Source organism: Lepisma saccharinum, chromosome 25 (genome assembly GCF_977018435.1).
Source record: "Lepisma saccharinum chromosome 25, izLepSacc3.1, whole genome shotgun sequence".
NCBI classification, from domain to species: Eukaryota; Metazoa; Arthropoda; class Insecta; order Zygentoma; family Lepismatidae; genus Lepisma; species Lepisma saccharinum.
In genome coordinates this window covers 46,669,670-46,694,596 of record NC_139253.1, presented here as the reverse complement: position 1 = coordinate 46,694,596, position 24,927 = coordinate 46,669,670, and positions in this window count along the sequence as shown.

Here is a 24,927-nt window from a genome sequence, read left to right as displayed (position 1 = left end):
ATTAAACCTCGTAAAAAAGTTTAGAGTAACAGGGTCAGTTCTGAATAAAAGTGGAAAGAAAAATGGGGAAATAAAGTATACAAAGACAATCCGCACACCATCTGTGAGTTAAAAGAGAGTATTGTACGAAAAATAGGGAGAATTACAGTAGACGAACTTGCACGTGTAAATGCCAATTTCCTTCGGAGATGCCAGGAATGTGTTGAAGCAGAGGGACATCATTTTCAACACCTTCTGTAGTCAAGGTTAGTACACAATATGAAAACTGTAATTTTAATAGCCGACTCTAGCGACTTTCGCTGACCCGTTCACCGGGAAAGACAAGCGCTGATGCCAGCCAACTTGCCGCCGAGTCTCGTAGCGAATGTCAGGGAATGCTCTGTACAATATAAGGTGAACATTGTATTTCTTTAGGGGTGTATACTTATTTTGTTGTTCAGTTCAGATTTATAGAGGTATTGTCGTACTGTAACCCTCTTGTCATCGTTACCAGGCATGTCATCCAAGAAACCATTGGTGATGAAGTTATGGATTCTTGGGACACAAGTGGGTTCAGGTAACCTCACCAGATTGAACTCATTATACCTTCTCAGCTACACGAACGAACGCTGCCCAATGGATTACACACTACAGTAGGATGTGAGGCCAAAGTTTACTCAGGCAAACATGAATCAAATGTAGGAATAAAAAGTTGCTGAATGTAGAGAAAAAGACTACGCGTATTTACTGTAAATGTATTCATTTCTACACACATGTACAATCTGTTTAGCGCACATAGTGACTAAACTCATACTGTAGACTACTGGATGACGCTAGTCCTCAGATGCTGTTACAACCTATTTGAATAAATAATTACGTAAGTCAAGTACGTATAATAAAAACGTTAATTACAGAATGCAAGAAACGACAATCTGACCATACATATTGGAGTTGAGTTTGTTTCTGAGCCCACATTATGCATAGAATGACTAAAAAGGACTGAACCTACAGTAAAGTGAGGTCTGAACCATTGTGTAATGTGCCCCCACCGGGTACGGAACCCGGGAGTACTTTATTACAAGGCGACGACGTTACATACGCACTTGATTGATCGATTGAGTATTTTACTTTGCTTTTCTGCCACTTTTGGCTAATAGCGAAGATGAGGATGAGTGATGATATGATGAAATTGATGAAGAGATTCGAATCCGGGACCCCTGACGTCGTAGCGCGCTCTGCTAACCACTTCCACCACGGAAGCCGGCTATACGCGCATTAGAATTGAATTTGAATTTAAAATTGTGGGTGCGTCAGCACTAAGGCTATTTTGCACCCGTCACATTATACGGAGTCCAGCCCCTTATCGTTGCAACTAAGATCATAAAATATTAAAATGTTCTGACTTTCGTTAAAAGCTGAGGCTGTAGAGGAGCACTCAGCACACATAAGAACGAAAAACAGGACAATACAAACAAAATTATACTAACCATGAGGCCAGTCGCCAGAGCCTCGTTAGTCTTCAGTTCAGGGTGTACTAACGTGGAAGTGAGGTTGACATTTGGGTGTACTACGTGGAAGGTCACCCCTTACACCCCACGCGCATTAGATTAATTGATTTGTTGTTTTAAGTCCACTTTATGCACAGTAAGGCTAATCGGGACTGAATCTATAGTTTAAAGTGGGATCAAACCACTATGTGCCTCCACCGGAAATCGAACCCGGGACCCCGTGATTACAAGGCGACGACGCTACCACTGCGCCATCGGGGAGGCCTTATACGCATTTGAGTAGAGTTCTCTGCTATACACAGTTATTTGCATATTGCCTGACAAGACTCTTAAGAAACTTTTAAATCTAATAAAATATATAATAATAATAATAAATAATTACCAGCATCTTTCCCTGGTGATTAACATAGCGTTCTGTAAAGACAGGGTCTTAGATTTAGAATACTGAGTGAGTTATAAGTTTTCATTGTCTTTGTTATATAATATATTTTATCAATTAATTACACTTTCTCTTCGTCATAATTAACATATGGTCGTAGAAAATCGACACAAAATTACAATAAAATTCCAATAACTACGATAGGAATAAACAAAAACACAATAAAAAAATCACTCTTGATATCTGTTGTCAATGTGGTGTGTGTTTGTTTGCTCAGATATCGCATTCGAGTATTTGTTAATAAATTACAAGTCAAAGCATCCGGAAGTCACATAATTACTTCAAATTCTGTGTGGAAATGTCTGGTGAAAAAAAAAATATTAAACGATTTTGTTTCATGCAGTTGGTAATCCCGCTACTTTTTTTCACTTTTTACTGCTCCTACCACCGTCGAAAGAAGAGTTACAGGAAAAATGGGTAAAACGTGGAATGCGTGTGGAAAATAACCAGGTACCAGCTCCTACGTTCCATGAAATCGGAATTCCAGCTGTTTTATCTACCGGGCTTTGTCGAGTTTTCAAATCTCTCTTGTTGACCGTCTAAAAGGTAAAGCTTTGATGTTGTTTGACTGACGTGAATTCTGATTGCTGTTTAGGATTTGATGCCCGTCCCTTCTATGGGATTCTCCATGTAACCGTCTCTTTGGTTCGTTTAAACCAAAGATAGAGCAACAGGGGATACAGAGAGAGAAAATATTCAGTGACTGTAAATCCCATTATAAACGAAGGAACATCATTTTGAAACAAAAGTTTTTCACTGAGCTTTGTAAAAGTTGCATCAGAAAATATACTTTTATTTTATAAATAAGAATTCCCAGACTTATTTTTATGTTCAAACAATATATTTTTGTTAAAGGAAACAAACAGGAGTTGTGTCTTCAGAGTTCTCTTTAAGTACACTATACGTTCAATCAGGACTGGACTCTGTGATGTTAACATCGTTGATTAATTATGTACGAATGTACTGTTATTACAATCAAGAATTTTCTAGGAATTGCTAACCTGAAGCAAAACTTCAATGGGCTAATTACAGACATAAATTATGCAGTTACCGGGATATTTTAAGAAATGAGAACACAGCATATCACGTTTTGATAGAAATCTTTTTATCACCATCTTCCACAACTGTTATTTTTCGTTACTACGGAAATTGCAATGTTTCCAAGCACATAAATGTTATACAATTTAACATAAATAGGAAACAAACATTATTTTAACATTTATATCAACTGGAATATGCACTTTTAAAGTTTACAACATTTATGAATGACAATTCTTAAATTTACAATGAAAACGAGAAATATTGACTTGTGCTGTAACAGAGAGCAGTCACAACCTACTGTTTAAAATGGGATCAGAATCACTGTGCAGTGTGCCTCCACAGCGAATTCAATCCGAAACCCCTTAATTACAAGTCGACTAATAAGCATTGAATATCGTGCAGTGATTAAATTCTTTGTAATAGCAGGTTTAATACAAAGCAAAATTCTCTCCAAGTTCATAAAAAATATGGAAACTTTTCTCCTTCTTCAAGAACAATAAAAGATGGGTTATTGAATGTTAACGTGGCCGTACCAGCCTTGCAGATGATCCACGTGAAGAAATCCGAAAGGTGAGAAAAACAGCAGAAATAATTGAGCAAATACGTGATATGGTATTAGATGACCGGCGAGTTAATGCGCGTGAAATTGCCGAGGCTACTGTTATTTTGAAAGAACATGTAGGATATGTATTTTGCATGAAGAATTGTATTTGAAAAAGCTTTGTGCAAGAGTGCCGCGCTCACTAACAACAGATCAAAACCCATTCGTATGAGAATCTGTCAGCAGTATTGGGTGTGCTTAAACAAGCAAGAAACTGATTTTGTACATCGATTTATAACTATATACGAAGCTTGGATTCAACATTACACACCAGAATCGAAACAGCATCGGAACAGTGGACAGAGGCCGGTTGTTCAGCCATCCCCTCCAAAAGGTCTGTTCCATGAGCAGAAAAAGTTATCGCATCGGTCTTTTGGGTTGCTAAAGGGATTTTTATGTATTCATTTATCTTCATAAGAGTAAAACAATAAGCGGAGAATATTTTTCTAACATTTTAAACCGACCATGTGAAAATATTCATGAGAAAAGATCCGGTTTGCATAAATAGAAATAATTTTTAATCAAGACAATAACCTACCCACAGAAATGTTTTCACAGTTAGATAATTAAGGGATTTGAACCATGAATTATTGGAACAACCACCCTATGACCCATACTTGGCTCACTCCGACTTCTACCTCTTCCTAAAAATAGGTCATCATTTATCATCGAATCAAGAGGAGATTGCAAATGTAGAGGGGTATTTTGCAGACATTACGGAAAACCGCTCCAGGGACGGGATAATGCCGTTGGAGCATCGCTGAATTAAATGCATTGATCTTAAGGGAGATTATGTTGAAAAGTTAAAATAATTTTGAGATTACAAATTCGTTTTTACATTGCTAAGACGAGAACTTTCAGACCACCCTCGTAGTTTTGTATTACATCCATATTTGTAGTTTTCCTATTTTAAATTTGGGCATTCTTGTCAATTAGGATGAATGACAAAGTAAATTGATGAAGGGACACTCGCCAGGAAACACTCAAGACCACTCCAAGACTCGAACCTGAAACATTTGGTTGCAAGTTCGTCAGACAACACAATAGGAGCCGGCAACATTACACTAATATAAATAAACTGAACTGTTTGTATTTGGTATAGCTACTGACTGCTATATATTTTCAACGGTTAATATCCACAAAATAAATTACTTGCTCAAAACCTGCCAACTTGTCACTAGCATAAAGAAATTGGTCAAGATTAATCAATTTCATATTTTTTTTGCCCATTCGTTGCATTATGCCAAAATAATTATATAAAAACGCCAAAAGTTTACTTAGCTTGCAGAATATTGCACAATAACCACCAAATGTTTTAATATATTGATATACTATACCTATGGATTATTGTAGGATTATTTTCTAAGCGGTAGCAAATAATGATAGCAAACAGTTTAACAAAATTATTTTCAGTACAAATTTTAAGTGTAATTCTTTGAACCAGAACGGGTGGAGTGAAAACACGATATGACTTGTAGAGAATTCGAAATACCTAGGTATTTCCGAAGCTCAAAATCCTTAAAGAAAAAATTGAAGAAATTTTAGAAATAATTTGAAGACATTTTATTGCCTTACTTAGCTGAATGGAACTACATCGATAAAGGTAGAATTTCCAGTATTCGTGTATCTGACATTGTCCATGTTCGAGACATTGTCGCTGCTGGATTCATTCATTCATTCATACTTCATTGGTTTTAGCTGTATACCAGCTCTACACCAAGTGTCCTAAACATAAGTCATCCATGTAACATGATACTGTTACATCAAATTACAAAGTTTGAATATATACAGTTTTCATATACATCATATATATGTACATCAATATCATGCAAAATCTAAAATTGGTAATAAATAAAATTGTTATATCTGGTGACCATATCAAGTTACACATTTTGAATATTTACAATTTTCATATGTCTATATTAATATCATGAAAAAATCTAAAAATGATAAATACAATTTTTACATCTGGTGACGATATTAAAGATTATAAAGAAGTTGGGAGACGTATTCCTTTTTTATTAAATTCTTGAAAAAGATCTCCTTTGACTGGTATAAGTGGACATTGAAATATAACATGATGAGCATCTTCCTGGTCTAGATTACACTTGCACATAGGTGAAATTAACTAAATTAATTTTATACAAATGGTGATTTAAACGTATGTGACCTGATCTCTATCTTAGATTAAAACTAAATAAAGAACAACGTATAAAAACACTGCTTCAGAGAAAATTTGAATTGCTACATTCAATCCAGTTAAGTAATAAAGTTCATTAAAATTGACACGATATTTTGGAGTATTTATTTTTTCTCATTTCTTTTAAATTTACACATAATTTTTATATTTTATTACTGACTCATACCAATCACGCATACCTCAAATAATTGATTCTTGAATTACCTTTCGTTGTCGCCTTGTAATCAAAGGGTCCCGAGTTCGATACCCAGTGGAGGCGCATAGTAGTCCGGATCCCATTTTAAACTGTAGGTCCAGTCCCGAATAGCCTTACTGTGCATAAAGTGGACTTAAAACACCAATCAATCAATTAATTGAATTAACTTTAAATTATTGTTGTGTTACATAATATCACTGCACCAATTGAATTTACTGTTTTCCGATTAGAACCAACAATTTGTATCATACGTTCTATGAGCATCAAGTACTGTAATAAGTATCAGTAAATACATGTTTCTAAAGCAAAGTTCAATTGTGTTTGTCAAAAGCTTGAATCGAGTTTACAGTCGATAACCCGTTCAAATCTTGAAGTCTTTTGTTGGTGATTAACAGGTTTCTGGAACATACATTCTACAACCTACTAGAAAATTGGATCATTTCACCTTTCTGCATCTGGCGCTATAACCCAAGCTCCATCCCGTTATAAATTTCCCACGCCTTTCCTATCCTCAGTGCCATAAAAGTATTCACCTCATTTACAATTATGTAAGCATTACTTGCTGAAAGCTTGCCCACTGCTATTTTATTTCTGTCGACGAAATGTTATTAGATTAGCTCGAACATCGGCGCAACACAGTAAGGTACTTTGTGAAGTTCGTGTGTGGGAGAACGTGTAGGGTTGCCAGCACACGTGAAATTTCACACATGAGATGAATGTAAAATGCTGATCTTTTGATGTTTCAAAGATCGAGTAACGTCCAGACTTTCTAGACATAAATATGCCTCTACAGTGATTTTTTTTAAAATTAAGCTTTGCAAAACCTTACGAACACCAATATGTCATTCTTTGCCCGAAACATTGAAGATTGTTCGGGAATTCCTTGAATTCCGGGAACTCTTAGCACAGGAAGGTATATAAAACTTAATTGAGCAGCTCGGGAGTAAAACTTGATAACCCACTTTAACGACCATTAACTACGAGTTTCAACTATATGACGCAATTGTAAGAGCCCGTGCTTAAGTATCAACCTCTATGTTCAACTCTTAAAAAATAGAAAAAAATCTGATAATCGAGAATGGATACATTAAGTTGCCTTGTCGAGAATGTTGGTTGATATAGAGACTGAGATAAATGTGACAATTTGTAAGTTCGTTATTAATTCATTTTAATGTTTGTTTCAAGAATGTTCGTTGTTGTGGACATGAGTAGATGTTACGAAATGTAAGTTTCATGGAGATTATTTATTTTGTGTTTCAAAATATTGGAGCTGAAGATATTGTTTATCGTGTGTACAAGTGAGTCGATTAAATATGATGCATGTTTGAAGTTTGTTATTGGGAAACTGTGTTGCTGTGTTTAGTCACAAGTGTATATTTATAATCCAAATCAAACTGAAAGATGATTTCTCACATAGTAATGGTACAGCGCCTTGAATAACGTAGTGTGGAAAACGACCCAAGAAACTGGTTCCCCGAGACGATGACAAGTAGATGGCAGTGCGATCGACCCAGGTGCTAATTTTGTTATGAAAGTAATGCGGCTTAGTTAGTTTTTGGAATATTTTGTGGAGATTTGTTTCTCTAGAAAGGCGGTAAGTGAATTGATGGAAACAGTTATATTTGTGGAGTGATTTGCAGTCACGAAATGGCATTAATTTGGAAAGAAAAGTAAAATAAAATTAATAAATAAATAGCATGCGTAACACAAGAAGAAATATCGCAATGTGATTCCGGACGTCAGGTCTTGGACTGTGTATTAGAGTTTATTTGTTTATTTTTCTATGTTATTACAATATAAATAGTATCCTGAGAGATATTTCATACCGAGGCGACAACCCACAAATGTCTTGAAAGCGAGCAGTCGGAAATCAATGCAGCCTTTCGAACCGTAGGGACACAAGCTATGACTGCACCATTTCCTCAAGGGGATTTTACACCAAAGCGACACGCGACAAACGATACGAGGATTTCACACCAAAGCGACACGGGTCCTTCGGTCCAAGGCAACTTTCACACCGAAGCGACACATGTTACTTGGAAACGAGCCAATCAAGAGCAACATTTCACATCGTAGCGGCATAAGAAAAGACACCAATTCAGCTGTTGTCCAACAAATTGAAGAGTTCACATTAAGATCTGTTACGGTCGATGAAGTTTTGGCAATTCTTAATAAATTAAACGTAAGAAAGGCAGGAGGTTCGGACGGCATTCCCAACAGCGTTCTGGTGGTTTTGGCCCCACTTATAGCGGAGCCACTAGCCGACATAATAAACACGTCCTTCAAACGTGGCCAATTTCCAACGAGCTGGAAGCACTCCATAATAACCCCAATTCACAAATCTGGATCTCCTACCCTAGCGTGTAACTACAGGCCGATTTCCTTAACCCCAACATTAAGCCGAGTTATGGAAAAAGTAATAGAGAAGCAACTGACAACTTTCCTGGAAGCTAACAATCTGATGTCTGATCGACAGTATGGATTCAGGAAGGATGTATCCTCGGAATTATTATTACTTAGTTTAATTAATGAATGGCGCGAGACACTGGACAAAAAATGCAATTCCCTAGTTGGATTAATTTCTCTGGACGTTTGCAAAGCCTTCGATACCGTTGATCACAATTTGCTAATAGAAAAATTAAAGAACAGATTTGGTTTCAATAGCAAAACAATTCTCTGGATGGAAAGTTTTCTCGCAAATAGAAAAATCTCAACGAAAGTAGGATGTTCACTTTCCACCGAGCAGTCAGTGTCTGCAGGCATTCCACAAGGCTCTATACTTGGCCCAAAATTATTCAACCTATTTATTGACGATATCACACTAATAAATTCAGATTTATCGATTACTCTGTACGCAGATGACTGCCTTCTCGTCCATGTTGGAGATACGTACCAGCATGTAAAGGAGAAAATGGAAAACTCATTCCCCAAAGTATTAACGTGGTACAACATGAACAACCTGAAACTTAACGTTGCAAAGACGAAGGCCATGGTGCTTCACACCGGTAAGGGAATCCCGGCTAACACTATATATCTTACCCTTAATGACGCCAGAGTACCTTTGAGCAATCATTTAAAATATCTCGGAATCATTATCGACCCTCAGCTAAATTTTAATCATCAAATAAATAACTATATTCGTAGAATCTATCACCATATTTACATATTCCGCAAAATTCGTAAATATCTCAATAGAAATCTCAGTAGACATTTCTACCTTTCATTTATTCGTCCCGTATTCGAGTATGGTGCTAGTCTTATTTTTGGCGGTAACATAACTCATCTGAAGAAACTTGAAACTATCCAAAACAATTGCTTAAAAATCATACACATGCACCCCCAAGAATATAATTCCCAACAATTGCGCAAGATTTACAATATACCTACAGTCACTTCGAGAATACATTACATCTACTTGAATAAGGTATTCCATAGCATACATAACAAATCATCTCCATTGCATCATAGGATTAAGCTCCGTTCTGAGTTCAGCACCCGAAACACCAGATCGTCCTTACATAGAGACCTAGTAATCCCCAAACCCAACAAAAGCAGATTTGGTCAGAAGTCTTTCTCGTACTTAGCAGCGGTAACCTGGAATTCACTCCCGACGAAGATCAAACTCAGTACCAGCAAAGCGCAGTTCTGTCGTCTTCTACGTTCACATGTCTACAAATTCTAACTCCAGTAACATTATTTTCAGTGCTTACCCCACTCCCCACCATCCCCCCACCCACACACATATATTTTAAAATTTTCATCCCTGTACTTCGAACAGCAATTCCGTACACACTCATATCCAAACCCACACACCTTTACACTTTCTTTTCTTCTAAATGTGTATAACTCTCAAACTTTCTTTACTTCATTGTTACTATAGAACACTATATATACTAATGTAAATTCATCACATTTTTCTTAGATGTAGCTTTTGCATATTTTTTTTACTATATAGGGCATCAAGTCATTATTTGTATTAATTTTGTTCAAAATGAAATGTTGTATGGCTTAATTGTAACCCTATGGAAATAATAATAAATAATAATAATAATAATAATGACGGGAAGCACAGGCCAGCGTTCGGTTGGTGAAATCCTCAAGCGATAAGTGTCGCGTGCCGCTTGTCGCTTTGGTGCGCAATCTCACTAAAGCAAGACACTCATTGCATCGCGTATGTGCGAACAACAAACCACGGCAACATGTTGCAAGCTATTGAGGAAATGGCCCAGTTTGAGCGACGCAGAAGCGACAAAGCGACACGTGTTGCTTATCGTGTCGCCTATCTGTTGTTCGCAAGCAACGCTTGCTAATAGACTGAAGGCACCATGTCGCCTGTCACTTAGTTGGGAACTCCCCCTGTAGCGCGTCGCTTCGGTCTCAGCACCCTTCCTTTAAGGAGCTTTCCGACCGAAGTAACAAGTAGCACGCGAATACGCCATATGCACGTGTCGTTTGCTGTTTGGGCACTCATGTGCAATGAATGCTATTTTACAGTCTGGAAGTGTGTGTCACTAGTGTGACAGTGTGAACGTCCCGTGTCGCTTGTCCCATTGGTTTGAAAGTTGCCTTACAATCATGTCGATGGCACTAAGTTCCCCTTGTCGTTTCATGCAATCATCATTATCATCATCGCCGCGATTAGTTTAAAGCGGAAGAAAAGAGACAGTAAATATCAAAAATACAAATGCTTCAGTGTGTATATCTTTAAAAGAAATGATGATGATAATAATAACGAACCTAATTCATACACAAAAATTTAGTTGCCAAGAGCATTCCACGGGTATTTTTTCTCCCGTATTATTAATGAAAGTATGACGATAACAGGACGTGGTCGACTGTCTAGAGTGTTCGTTAATATCTTCGCGACCACTGTACCAAATATCATAGCAATTATCACATTCATAGAAATGCTTCATGTAAAAGAATCAGACGTTGCAGCGAAAACTTCATTTACTTCCATTATAAGCAGTCGAACACCAAGCACCGGGGTCAACACCAGCGCCTCTAGCGGATCATTTTCGAGTGGAACCAGCCAGAGAGCGCAGAAGCATACCGTTTTCCACACTACGTTATTCTAGGCGCTGTAGTAATGGTAATGTAAAGTGAGATGGTGTTTCTCTTCGTTGCCAAAATCTCTGAGAAGTCTGATTGCTAAGAGTAACAAACTTATTGCAACTTTATACAGGCCGGTGGGTGCATGTCACCACACTTCATCAAAAATTTAGATAATAGGTATATTTGCTGCAGTCTCCTGTTGCTCTCACATTAGTAAACAATGTATACTCAGTAGCCGCTAATAGACAGAAACACACAGGAACATCTGGGTGATACATAAGCCACAGTGCAATGGACGAACGTTCACTTGCGTTTTTCTCGATACTTTTGTTGGTTTTCAAGTTTTACTCCAGAGCAGCTCAATTGTACCAGTTCCTATAGTAGAGCCGACTATAGGTTGATTTTATTTTTGTTATTTAGCGTCGCTTTTATGCCCCTTTGGACTAATTGCGACGATGAGAATCGGTGATGATATGATGAAATGGATAAAGGGACACTCACAGCGAACAACCATTCCAGGATTCGACCCGGGACCCGTGGCGTCGTAGCACGCTGTGCTAACCACTCCGCCACGTAGGTTGGTTGTAGTTTATTATAAACAGCTGCAATTTTCATAAACGTAATTTATGTCCATAGTAGTAACAAGAAAGCGACTTTTGTTATTGCAAACAAAAAGGTGACCAATGTGCTAATTAGTCTATGGCTTCCCTGGCGGCGTAGTGCTAAGTCCCCTTGTAACTAAATAGTCCCGGATTCTATCCCCGGTGGACGTTCGGCTCCTACTTAAAACTGTAGGTCTTGCCCCGATTAGTCTATCTTTACAAAAAATGAATTTAAAGTAACACTAAAAAGCAAAAGATAGTTAATTTGTACCTATATAGCACAATCCACTGTTAACCCTTGCTTTATTAGACGTTGAAAATTCTATTTTCAAGAAATATTGCTTTGTGGTTGAAGTTTACATAATTTAGAACTACACAATTTGTATTCGTGTCCATATATTATTAGAATAATTAAATCAATAAGACGTAGGTGGGCAGGCCATGTGGCACGAATGGAAGAGGAAAGAAGAGTTTACAGGATTCTTGTTGGAAAACCTGATGGTAAGAGACATGTATGAAGGTCACGACGAAGATGGAGAGAGAACGTTAAGATGGACCTGAGGGATGGAAAAGATTGGATTTATCTTGCTCAGAATAGGGTCAGATGGGAGGCTTGTGTTGCTGCAGCTATAAACCTTCGGGTTTATGAAGGCTAGAGAGTTAGTTAGTTAGTGCACACCATCCTGGGAAATTTGGAGTCTATGTGAATTTTGTTAAGGTACTAGAGAATCCAAGCTTTAGCGCTTGCTAACTGACTGTTAGACGCACTTCCAATTAACCGTGCTCCAAGAAGCTATAGATAATCTTTAGAACGCTTCCTTGTGTTAAATAACGTGCGACCCAATTGAACTCAATTCAACCAGTTTGGAATTCGTTCCTTTACGCATGGATCTCGTCTGCATGCAGCAGTCTTCAGGCCCCTTTGAATAATCCGAGAAAGGAATATGGGCTTAGATAGAAGGTTCTTCTTTCATCTCGGCAGCAAAATAATCTGGTAGCGAAACAGAGTTGAGATGAAACAGAGGCGGGCGAAGATAAAGCACGCTGCTGCAACTACAAAGATAGCTCCCACCCCTTTCCTTCCCCGGAACCGGTGGGATATTGATGACGAACAGGAGAGGAGAGAAAGGGAAGATGCTAGTTGAGACGGAGTAGTCTTGTGGAGGCCCCTCTCACGCCCTCCAACTTTATCGCTGGAATGGAGCCAATGCCCCCACCAGCTGGGATGGGAGCGAGCATGGTCCTCTTGTCACTGGGAAAGAAATTGTGCGTTTTCGCCAAACCACAGATTGCTTCAATATTGCGAAAGAAGAACATGAGAAACAGAGAGAGGGAAGAAAAAGGTGCATTTTTGGATGAGGCATGGGGACAGCCAGAAATGATTATAGGATTGAGGTGCAAGAACTTGTTTTCTCTGGAGAAACAATGCGGTTTTTCGTTCCCGCCTTGGGATGCGGAAAGAGGTTGGAAAAAATATCTGTTTGGATGGTTTCTTGCAAATGGAATTTCCCACCTTTCCATTCAGATGGCCTGCGCGAGAATCGATATCGGGTAGATTGTGTTTTGTTTGCTCCTCGTGTTGCTGCGAGAAGAAGCGGAAATATCATAGATGACAAAAAATCAATTCGTATCTCTTCTTGTACATTTTTTCACGATCCGAGAACAGCGGTTGGACTATCTAAACACAAGGAGCAGAGGTACGGAAAGAAGTCGGTAGATTTCAATCCATTTATATCGATTCTGAGGCCAGCATCATGCATAATATATATTGCCGATAACGGATAGGTACAAAGGTCATCCAGCCGGCCCCCATGGCGGAGTGGTTAGCACATTGCGCATATTGCATCATATCATCACTCATCCCCATCTTCGCAAATTATCCAAAAGTGACACAAGAAGCGAAGTAAAAGATCAGTCAACAAAGGTCATCCAGAAATTAATGCCTCCACCTTATTAACTCCTCATATTTTTGTCGGATTGCAACAAAACTTCACACACATATGCGATATGTTACTAATGCACACAATTTTTCACTTGCAGGTAACTAAATGAACAACTTGAATAGCAGAGAAAGAAACAGCTGTAATTCAGTTCTTGCAAATAGAGGGTTGTCACAGGCTATTGCCAGAATGGGGTGGTCAGTAATGTCCCAACCTCTTACAGCCCTTATTTAGCTCTATCGGACTTCCATTTTGTCTGTTCCTCTCAAAAACAACATTGGTGGACAGTATTTCCAGGACGTGGAAGACATTAAATTCACCGTGAATACATGGATCCAAAAACAACATCAGACCTTTTTCCAGAGCGGATTTCGGTATTGGATTGAACAGTGGCAGAAATGTATCGAAGGCAATGAACAGTAATGAACAACATGTTTACGTATTTTCACACAAACTTTGAACTTTCATTGCAATTCGATAACAATATGAGGCGTTATTAAGGTGGAGGCATTAATTTCGAGATGACCTTTGTATATTGAGGGTACTTCGTTTAGCATAGTTCGGAAATGCTGAGGTAACTTTCCTTGTGTTTCCTGATGATTAACTGAGAGGAAGTGATGGTAGTGTAAGTTGTTGGGAAAAGAGTGTTGTTGTAGGAAGAAACTGGTATTTAAATATTCCACTCTTATGGTCTTCGGTAACAAATCCGATTGTATTTCTTAGTTATCCTATGAGGTGCTTTCTAAATGTATGGAAAATCTTTATCGTGCTAAAAGTTTTTGAAGGGTACTAACCTGCAAAGTTAAGAAAAGTACCCTTATGTGCCATTCGTATCCGTTATTTCAAGGACAACCTCCGTGACGAAGTGGTTAGCATAACGCACTAAAAGGCTAAGAGTACCTGGTTTGATTCCAATGGTCGTAGGTTTTCTTTTTGCATGTCCCTTCATGAATTTCATAATACGGTATAATCATATCATCTCTCATCGTCGTAATTAACCAAAAGTGACAGAAAGCGACGTACAATAACAATTCAATCAAACAAATATATCACCGTTTCAGTTCTCAGTTTCTCAGAAAGTGCACTCATTTTCATGGCCTGATCGAACTATGAAATGGTAGCTCAGTGAAACATAAATTAAATTTATCGACCGGTGATGTGAGACAAATAATTATATTAGCGTTAATTATAATCGATTGATCGATCAATCTCCGAAACTTGGAAATGTAGATATGCGAAATTACATTCTATTTCCATGTTTCCTGCTGTATACTGATTCTAAATCTGGTTTCAGTTTTTTTTCTATGCATACTTTTTGAGGAACATGTCATCGAAAATATCCAAAATAACATCCGTCATACAAATAGCGAAAGGTGGCTGACTGCCATAGAACACCCGGGCTGAAGATTGCCGTTTGCCAAAACACTAATTTTGCAGGATCTAGAAGATTAATAGTATAAGGGCAAGGATCCATCAAGTTCTGACCGGAAGTTGTATTTACGTCACCTTTCTTTCTTTGAAATAATTTCTTCCGACAAGGACGAAGAACAAAGTGAAGAAATATGAAAGGGAACAGCTACAATGAAACGCCCCTGCCTTACCCAGAATGCTATCGGCGACATCATTGCACTTTTAAGTTGGTGTGAAAATGTGGCGAGTTGCACTTAGGAGCACTAATAAATATTTCAAATGATGCCTCGACAGGGGCATGTGCTGCAGATGGTACAACAGAAAGTACTCTTAAGTCCCACCTACACACAGGAAACTTTTTGCATTAAATCTATTTGATGCACCAGAAAGATATCCATTGTTGTACTAAAGTGTGCTTTTGACCCTTGCCAAGATATACGAGGGCAAATCGAAATGTCTTTGCCACAAATTTTTTCAGCCGAAATACGTAATAAACATGCAGGGCAATCAAAATATAGGAATTGTTCTATGTATCTTGAACTATTTTTCCACATAGTCACAACAGCGGTTCAGGCATTTCCCATCGCACCACTAGTTTGGGGATGCCGCTGTCGTAGAGTTCGGCCGGTTGTCGTAGACACTGTCGGTGAGGTCTGGACTATACGGTGCATGCTCCATAATCTCTCATTCGAATGACTGAAGTCTGTCTATAACGCTTCGCTGCTCATACAACTTGGACGTATTGAGTACTACAGCCATCTTTGCAAACTGACAGCAGCGCCGTGCCGCGGAGCAGCCGAGAGTTAACGCTGGGCCGTTCCAAGAAAAAAGTTATTGCATTGAATGTATATCTCGGTTTCTCAATCACACTAAGATTTCGGCTGAAAAAATATAGGGACAAAGACTTTTCGATTTACCCTCGTAGGTTTAGAGTTTGCTGTATTTTCAACATCGTTTGTAAAGGTAACAGCAAAATGCATCATATGGTGCAAAAGTATTTCCTTCTATGTCAATCTGTAGCTCAATACATGAATTGATGTGCTTCTTGATGAATTTTCATGCTTCTTTATCGATGAAGCACTTTAAACATTTGGTCTGGGATACAGACTGTATGCATTTTTTGTTTCAACTGATTTATTTATTTGTCTGTGTCAGGGTGTCTACTCATCGGCAATTCCTTGAATTTCGGGAATTCTGCGTGAATTTTTCTCCGTAGACGTGAAAAATTGCAACTTTTACTAATCAAAATTGCATTGAATTTAAATGCCCTGATAGGGCCTCCCCGATGGCTTAGTGGTACCTTCCTCGCCTTGTAATCAAGGAGTATCGGGTTCGATACCCAGTGGAGGCACATGTTCCCACTTTGAACTGTAGGTTCAGTCCCGATTAGCCTTTCTATGCATAAAGTGGACTTAAAAAACAATTCAATTCAATTCAATAAATGCCCTGAGGGAAGTTTCTCACTGTTTAGCGTTTATTTTTAGCGAAGAGGAAAGAGAAAGCTACGTGAAATTAAAACAGAATTCTCTCAATCCGTTTACTTTGTTAGTGTATTTTGCAGAATAACCTATCTGCCAGACGGAAAATTATTGCACGATAATATCGTATCAATCCATAAGATTGTATGTTTATTTTATTAAGTATCTCTGAACGCTTCATGTTGACCAGGGCATTCACTTGTTTTTCTCAGCTGTCTCAAGCCTCTTAGGCATGTTTACAATGCATTGTGTTGTGCCATGCAAACCTCCTGAGCATTCAGGAACAGGTAACACTTCTGGTTTTAGAGTCAGCGGTTTGCATGGTAGCAATTATGATAATCACACGATTCGGCGATTCGGCATTGAGGAAGAGCTCGATGGCCAGGGAATATAGAGGTGAGACAAGCTGGGAGGTGACTGACTTTGGGGATTGAGTGGAGAGAGAGAGAGGGTGGTCAGCAAGGGAGTAGGTGAAGAGTAGAACGACGCTCTGGTCGACAAATAGGAGAGAAGCTTACAGAGGACTTCGCTATTTTCATTCAGCTAAAGACTTCAGATAGACAGGTAATTATCCTACACCCAGCCATGATACAGGTTCAACGGTTCGCAAAACCAAACGAGTGACCATTGTCTTTTCAGTAGTTTAATTCCTTTGTGTAATTTGTACCTTTCGCATGCCAAGCGATAACTCGTCATGCTAATGACGAGTGGTCTCATCAAGAGGATGAATGATGAGTAGATTACATCACCCCATCAATTAACTGGTTAACCTGCTAGATACTCTTAGGATCCCACGAACTTTAAGGTTCGTTACGTGGTGGCGATTTGGGCTTCTCATCCATTTCCTCGGAAATGCCATGAGAAAATAAAATGTTATCTAGTAGAGGTTTCAACAATCAGTTTTAAATTTAACCCCACCCCAAATATTGACACGTGGTCAAACCCAACCCCAAAAATTTTGCTCATTTATTTACTTTCTTTAGTATGTCCTTGCCATATTTCATTTTGAAAATACATAGGGTTTAAAGTTTTAAAATTAATGGGGGGAGAAGAATTTACTTGTGCCATGATAGATGTCGAGCTTTCACCTTGCTGATGAACTCGACGAAACATTAGATCAATTATTAGATATAGCACGAGGAACTACAAGTTTTAATTTAGATGTCAGCGGTCCAGCTGCAAGTTCCACCCCCAAAATTAAACGTAGCCCAATTTTAACTAGACGCCTTCAGCGACAATTATTAGAAAAACAGAAATGTGAACAGCAATTAGAGCAACAAGATCAGGATATTAGAGATTTAGACCAAACACAATTCGCAACGATGGCTCAGTCGCAGTTTGTTCCTCCAACTATTTTAGAGGGTATCCCATTTCAGGGGATAGCCGGGGAGGATGTATCAAAATTCTTAGATAAAGTGGATAGCCTTGCCATATTAAATGGATGGAACAATGCCCGTAAGCAGGAATTATTTCCAGCCCTTCTGGCCGGGCCAGCGTTACGATGGTACCAGACCTGGAAAGATGGTACAGAAAATCAAGAAGTTTCTTACGAGGAGATACGGCAAAAATTTAAAGACGAATTTACACGGTCCTTGGTCCAACTCCAGATCGAGGAACAAATTCGATATAGATTACACAAGGAAACTGAGCCAGTTACGAATTATGTTCGGGACAAACAATTACTTCTACTCAAGGCAGACCCCAAAATGAGTGTTCAACAACAGATCAAACAGATCATATTAGGATTACAGGTGGATTATATGAAAGATATCCACCATAAAGAGTATGAGTCCGTGCATGGGTTACTTAAGGATTTAAAATCCTTTGAAAAACTTCAGTTCTTGATGAGGCAGCGCAAGCTGAAAGAACTGAGGTAGGAAGATCAAAGGGATAGTTTATTCTCTCCTTTGCATAACACACCAACTTTTCCGCAACAGCAGCAGATTTTACTGCAGAGTAACAATCTGGCTGCTGCTGAGTCTGCGCAAGCGCGACCCACTTCAGACATTGAGGCAAAATTCAAACCCTTGCAAAAGGAGGTTGAGCAATTAAAATTATCTAATAATCCTCAAAATACCAAAGTTCAAGTCCAGGCTCAGGAAACTGGTCTCGAAGCAAGATTAGCCAGTCTCACTTTGAGATTGGATAGCATGGAGGATCAAAAACAGAACCCTGGCACCGACTCATCTACTCCAAAACAATTTAGAGAATCTTATTATAAGGATAGCTATCAGTCAGGTGATAATTATAGAGGCTCCTATGGGGGTAACAATAATAGACGACAGTACAATAGGGGGTACAGGAATGGACGCAATAATAATGGTAACAACTCAGATCGCAATAGGCGATATGGTAATACCCAACAATGGCGAGGACATGGAAACTTCCGCGGACAGAACTCGCGGGGTTCCTCGTCTTCAGCAGGGCGAGACCAGGAAAACAGGGAAGAGCAACGGGGGAGACCACGCTGCTCAATTTGTAATTACCCTAACCACACAGCAGCCACTTGTTTTCAGAACACGGAGGCTTTAAACGAACAGTGACTGCCCATAGAAGAGACGTATGCGCAGATTTCGTTGGCAAACAAATATCAGTCTCTACTTTCCCCTATGAGGAATTAATTTATATTAACGCAGTGTTAGGGGGACAACGTCAGAGGTTTCTTGTGGATTCCGGAAGCCAAGTATCTGTTACCAGTGATCGAGGTATTCCTTCAACCGCCAAACGTTTTAAAATTCATACGGCCATAAGGGGAGTAGCAAAAGAACAAATTGAAATTAAAGAGATTGTCCTGTTAACATTTGCAATAAACGGCCGCAATTTTACCCATCCTTTTCGGATGATTCCAAATTTTGAACATGGGACAATCCTAGGAAATGATTTTTTAAGAGCTCATAAGGCAAATTTGGATTTTGATCAAAATCGACTCACATTGAGGAGATTTGGTACTCCTCCGCGGAACCAGTTAAGGACGGAACACAGAAAAACCTTTGACGTTTCCATAAAAGTTGCTAGTCTGATCAGGGATCTATATGTGCCGGAATTTGTAACTTCCAGACAAATTAGAATCAAACCTAGATCTCATTTGTGTATTCCTGTCAAATTGACAAATTCTAATAATCAAAATTTAACTTATTTGGAACCAGATTTAGAGTTTCAAATGAACACAGGCTTAATGGTGCCTCGAGCCATTGTAAATCCGGAGTCATTTTTAATCTGGATTACTAATCCAAATTCTTACAAAATTAAAATTAGGAAAGGGGCACGCTTAGGTACCGCAGAGGCATGGCAAAATCCAGTACCAGCTTCACGTCATACTACAGATGACGGAGGACCTAACGTTATGGTGACCAAGGAGACTGGCACCGTGACAAAACCAGTGCACGACATTACTAAATTTGACATTAATCCAGCATTGGAACCCGATCAGAAATTGCAACTTAGACAATTATTAGAGAAGTATGTAGATGTATTTTCTTGGTCTGAGCAGGACATTGGTTGTGCCACTAATTATACGCATCGTATAAAGTTAAAGGACGATTCGGAATTTCACGTCCCAGCCTACCCTATACCTGTACACCTGCGTAAGGAAATTAATCAGCAAATTGACAACTTGCTAGAAGCAGGGGTCATCAGTCCTACAACATCACCGTACAATTCACCAGTTTTTCTTGTTAAGAAGAAATCAGGAGCTTATCGCATGGTGCAGGATTTCCGATTACTTAATGCTAGGTCTGTTTTCGATGCAGTTTCTATAGGAAACATCTCAGAGATATTGCATAATATGGCCGGTAAGAGCTATTACTGTAGTGCCGATTTGAAACAAGGATTTTTTCAAATACCATTAGCAGAAGAATCGAAAAAGTACACTGCCTTTACTATACCAGCCAGGGGACAATTTGCGATGAACTTTACACCTATGAGACATGTGACTTCTCCTGCGGCAATGACCCGATGTGTTCAGCTCGCTACAGCGGGGATGAACGACAATAACTTTGCCTTTTATATCGATGACATGTTTGTTTTTGCCAATACATTTAAGGATATGTTGGTGAATTTAGAGAAAATGTTTCAATGTTTACGATCTGCCGAATTGAAATTGGCTGTACCTAAATGTTCATTTCGATACTATGAGACAATTGCCTTGGGCCACAATGTGGGCAAATATGGCTATCGTATAAGCGATAGAATACTGTCATCCATTAAGAATTATAAGGTTCCCACCACCACGAAGAAGGTTAAAATGTTTTTAGGTCTTTGCAGCTACGTACGGAAATTTGTTAAGAATTTTTCTGATATTGCATCACCATTACAGGGTTTAATTCGTAAGGGCAAGAAATTTACATGGGGTCCTGAACAACAATCAGTATTTGAGAAATTAAAGGAAGCTCTAATTACTGCACCTGTTTTGTTACCGTACGATCCAGCGAAGAACACCAAGGTTTTCACCGATGCTTCATCTCATGCGGTCAGTGGCGTATTAATGCAGCCCAGTGCAGAAGGAGAGTACTTGCCTTGTGCGTACTGCAGTAGAACATTGACGGACACTGAAAAAAGATTGAGTGTTATTGAACAAGAACTAACGGCAATTTTATATGCTTTCAAATCATTTAGATTTTATCTTGTTGGGCGCCATTTTGATTTATATACGGACAATAAAGCTATTACGTACATTAGGACATCCCGTAATTTGAGCTCAAATCTTCTTCGATGGAGCAACCTTTTGGAGGATTTTTCATTCACTCCTATCCATGTTAAAACTACGGAAAACATCGCCGATCCCCTCAGCAGAGAATGTGGAGAAAATGTAGAGGATGGCAACACTGAAGAGGACATTCCCGAACCCAGGACACTTACTTTATTTGATGCAACCACAGATGTCGCGGAACATCAGACAGGATTCATTTTTTGGCTCAATTATTAAAGTTTTGGAGGACCCAGACAGGGACGATGGAACATTACCTCTATACATCCAGAGGCAGGTCTATCATCATGTGGGGGAAGATGGATTATTATATAGACAGCAGAAATTAGGAGCTACTACCAAGAAATTATTATGCATTCCAATGACGTTACGTGATTCTGTGATTGAGACACTCCACGCTTCACCCATAGGAGGTTCTCATCTTGGATTTACCAAATGTTACAACGTTGCATTACCACGAATTTATTTTCCAAATATGAAGTTATTTATACAACGGAAAATTAAGGAATGTATTACATGCCAGCAGAATAAACGCCGTCCAGGTCTACCAGCAGGAGAACTGTGCACTTTTCCCGCACAGAAGCCATTTCAGCGGATTTGCCTGGACTTTTCAGGTCCATATCCTCCCTCATCCAATCTTCGTCATCGATACATAATCGCTGCAACAGATTTTGGGACGCTCTATTTAATAGCCAAACCAGTTGCAGATTGCACAGCCAGTACAGCAGCTGAATTTGTGTATGAGGAAATAGTGTTACGCTACGGAACCCCACAGGATATCTACACCGATCGCGGATCAGCATTTAAGTCTAAGCTTTTCCAGGAACTTGGCAATAAATTGGGAATCACCATTAAGTTTTCACCAGTAGGTTTGCATAATTCTATAGGCCTTTCTGAACGCAACCACGGCGTACTGCAGAGTATAATGAAGTGCTATGTTAATTCAAAACATACAGATTGGGTCCAATATTTACAGCCAAGTGTATTTAGTTATAACACTACAAGGAATCATAATTTGCGGTATAGCCCATTCTTTTTAGTACATGGATTCCAACCTACTTTGCCCTGGGAGCTTGCATTACACACACCAAGCTGTGAAAATGTGGAGAATGATGTACGGTTCCGAGTATTGGAGAAAGCAAGAACCAATGCTACGGATAACTTAGCAATACGACATGTTGAAGTAAAGAAGTATTATGGTCGAAAGAGGAAGCAGATCAAATTTCAACCAGGTGATAAAGTATTAATTTTTGACAGCACCCAGAAAATTGGAACCGCACGGTGCTTTTCAGGTATTTATAAAGACCCAGCCATAGTTATTCGAGAAGAGAATCCTAATACATACCTGGTGGAATTTCAAAACAAGCGCGGAAAGACAGTAGTGGACTCTATTGCCGTCCAGAGACTCAAAAAATATTATGCGCCAGATGACGGTGAAGGCGAAGAGAACTTGGCAGGTCAAGATGAAGATGAAGATCATCAAGAGGACAACGCGGTCTCACACATGGATAATAGTCACTAAAATTGAAAATTTATATAAGTAACAGGTTTAACATTTTTAATTTCACTTGCGTGACATAATAATAAGTTATAATAAAATAGCACTAATAATATTAACAATTAAAAGCAGACTTATTATTTAATAATGTGCTTTAGGCACAAAAGTTTTTTTTGCAGTATGTAATAATACTAGCTCAGCGAATACATCACTAGAATTTTATAGTTACTCTTCAGAAGAAGGTATATGACTATATTAGCAAAGTTTATTTTTAAGCGCCAGTTATGAGAATATTTATATTATATGAATATGTAGACGTCGACGTCAAGATTTTATTGCGCTCCAATAACAAGTATTTTCGTTCGGATATTGGATAGCTACCGATAATCCTGGAAATCCATTCTGCCATCGCAGAATGATAATGGTTAAACCACAACGGTTTTATTTTCTAACTTTGCCACAATAATATGCTATGCATATTTTAGAATGAGTAGAGAGAATTAAAGATTCTTCAAGTTTTAGTGGTTAGTATTTTAATGCATTTAAAGATCGCATAAATAATAATTATTATTTTATTTCAGGTAGTCAGGAGTAAATCAGTCTCAATTTTTTTGCTTACCTTGTACCTCAGTACGGTTCGATTGATTTCAAGTATTTAAACATAAAGTTAACACCTGAAATTAAATAAGATAAGTTAAACAGTGCTAATAAATTTAGAGAATAAATAAATTATATTAAATAAATAAATTACGCAGATAAACTGAGCCTAGAGTCAGAAATAATTAAAAGTTGAGTTAAAATATTTACTAATTAGACTAGGCAGGCTTAAAGTACGTATTAGCTTTGAAGAACTGTTTGTTTTGATTGCCTAAGCAACATGAAAATCATTGCGATTTTAGTTATTTTAAACGGATTTCTTCCATACGTAAAAGCTTCTAATTTTATTTATCTGTTGAACAAGTCCTTTGACTATCCTTATAATATAATTACAATTTTATTATTAACAACATTTATTATTAGTATTTTTATAATTTTCATAATCTGTTATTTTCAATGTCAACGCAAGAAATCTATTATTTATGACCATGAGTGTACCAACGAATTACCGTTAAGCAAACTTAATGATTCACCGTCCATTGATCAGATTTACGACGATGTTGCACCGATTGTTGAAGTGGTACCATTAAAAACGAGTCACCCGCCAATTCCCCCACCCCTGCCTCAGTCCATTATTATTCAACCTAGGGTACAACAAGAAGTTCAAGATGTATCCAGAAATAGTTTAGTTACTAAAGACGACAGTATAGATTTGCCGAAGAATATTTTATCCGTTAAAGATAGAGTTCAGAAATTTGCCGTAAGCAAGGGTCCTAATTTTGTTCAAAACAGTCGCAAAATGGAAAGTGAATTGCCTATTTCACACTGTGTTTAGCCAGTTGTAGAAGTTAAAGTGTCATTTGCGAATCAGTCACCAGTAAAAGTCGAGAAAGTTTCAAGTGTTACTTTGAAAGCAGAAAGTAAGTTAAATTCTCAGGTTTCCGAACCTGTTGTATCGTTCACAAACCATATTTTTTACGACTTCACGTTCGCCTAGAAATTTTATATTAATTACGATTCAAATTTTAAGTATAATTCATTTTTTACGTTTGATTGTACCTTATGCAAGGTTTATTAGTCATTTAGTTTGCTAGCAGCTTCCCAAGTTTTGTTATTGTACGAGCACGGAAGTGTTCAAGTAAACACACTGTCGCAAGCGCGACGATATTTTTCCCTTTCCATTTCGCCTATGATGTAATTTTCAAAAGTCCTTGACTTTATTTCGAACTCCCGCAGCGCTTACTAGACCTTGTTCGTAGTAATTTAAAGTTTTGTAAACTTTAACGCCTCATGCTGGTGGTCAGCGAATCGCGTTGCATTTTCTTCCTCCGTTCCTTTGCCCGCTGCCCGAAGCAGCGATTTTCCCCCTCCACCTATCCCGAACGGAACCCGAACTTCCCCGAAGTCACCGATCACGCCTGTCGCTGTAGAGAACTCAGCTCAGTTAAGTACAAGCAACGTCGGAATGCAACGATAAGCAGAAATACATCGCAGCTGAATTTACAAATTCCTTTCTCCGCACTGTAGCTCTCTCCCGAGTACTTTGAACACGCTGGAAGCTCAGAAAACACTTAGCATAGATTTTCTCGAATCAGTGGCGTTCGTTCATTAAAATTTTATGGGAACAGTTTAGTTACGCATATAGCCATCAGAATTTGATTTTCACGATAGAACTTCA